This window comes from Wasmannia auropunctata, unplaced genomic scaffold, assembly GCF_000956235.1.
Source record: "Wasmannia auropunctata unplaced genomic scaffold, wasmannia.A_1.0 LD336071.1, whole genome shotgun sequence".
Taxonomy (NCBI): domain Eukaryota; kingdom Metazoa; phylum Arthropoda; class Insecta; order Hymenoptera; family Formicidae; genus Wasmannia; species Wasmannia auropunctata.
Window position 1 is genome coordinate 881,519 of NW_012026819.1, and position 995 is coordinate 882,513.

The following is a 995-nucleotide window of genomic DNA, read 5'->3' on the forward strand; positions in this document are numbered from 1 at the left end:
GTGTGCATACGTATATTATAATGATATTACTTACTCTTTTAATTTCCAAAAAAATAACATTATTATTTTGTTTAATGACGTATGCACATATATAAAAATGTATAAAAGAAAATAAATATATATTATATAAATTTGTTAATAAGAGTTAATTTTTTTATTAAATATACAGATTATAATTTACATAATAGAAGTTATATAAAACGTAAAAAATATTATAAAAAATACAATAAAATACTAAATTGCTATAAAATAATGAAGTACTTCTTTTATTTGTGTGCTATTTTTATTTATTATATTATATTGTCTTTATTTATTTATACTACAAAATTCATTTATAACATAAATAATGTAATAGATAAATATAAACGCAAGACAAATTAAAAATGATAAAATTATTGCAATAATTGACATAGTAAATTTCTTTTTTCTTCACTTGCATATCTATTTTCATTTTCAATTTCCCCAAAATTAGGTTGAATATTTGCAATGTCAACTTCTTCATCAATGAAATAATTCAAATCATCTCTATTACAATACATAAATTATGCAGTATACAACAAGCTATAATAAATCTGCAACTACGTTCAACTGTGTTAAAATCTAATCTAATTAATTGCCTAAATCTTCCTTTTAGCAGACCGAAAGCATTTTCTATTTTTATTCGACAAACGGAAAATTTATAGTTAAAATTTGTTTGTTCTGCTGTTAAATTTCCATAATCTCTGTAGGGAGTAATGAGATACTTTTTAAGAGGATAGGCACAGTCGCCTAATATATCCCATTCATCTCCACATATTTGTGGCAACTCAGCGCTTATAAATAAGATAATTAAAAAATACGTGCATCGTGTACTTTACTAGAGGGCCCTGTAAAAACATCGAGAAACATCATGTTTGCATCACATATTGCTTATAACGTTAAAGATGGCATATCGTGTCTATTCACATAGGTTGACTTGATTTAATAAGAGGTGTACGTATCATGATATATGTACC

General features: G+C 24.3%; 1 protein-coding gene across 1 annotated transcript in view; it reads left to right on the top strand.

The window, feature by feature from the left end:
• LOC105449971 (odorant receptor 42b-like) overlaps positions 1 to 995 on the top strand; it is a 17,340-nt gene that overhangs the window by 450 nt on the left and 15,895 nt on the right. The gene's annotated exons all lie outside the window — the stretch shown is intronic.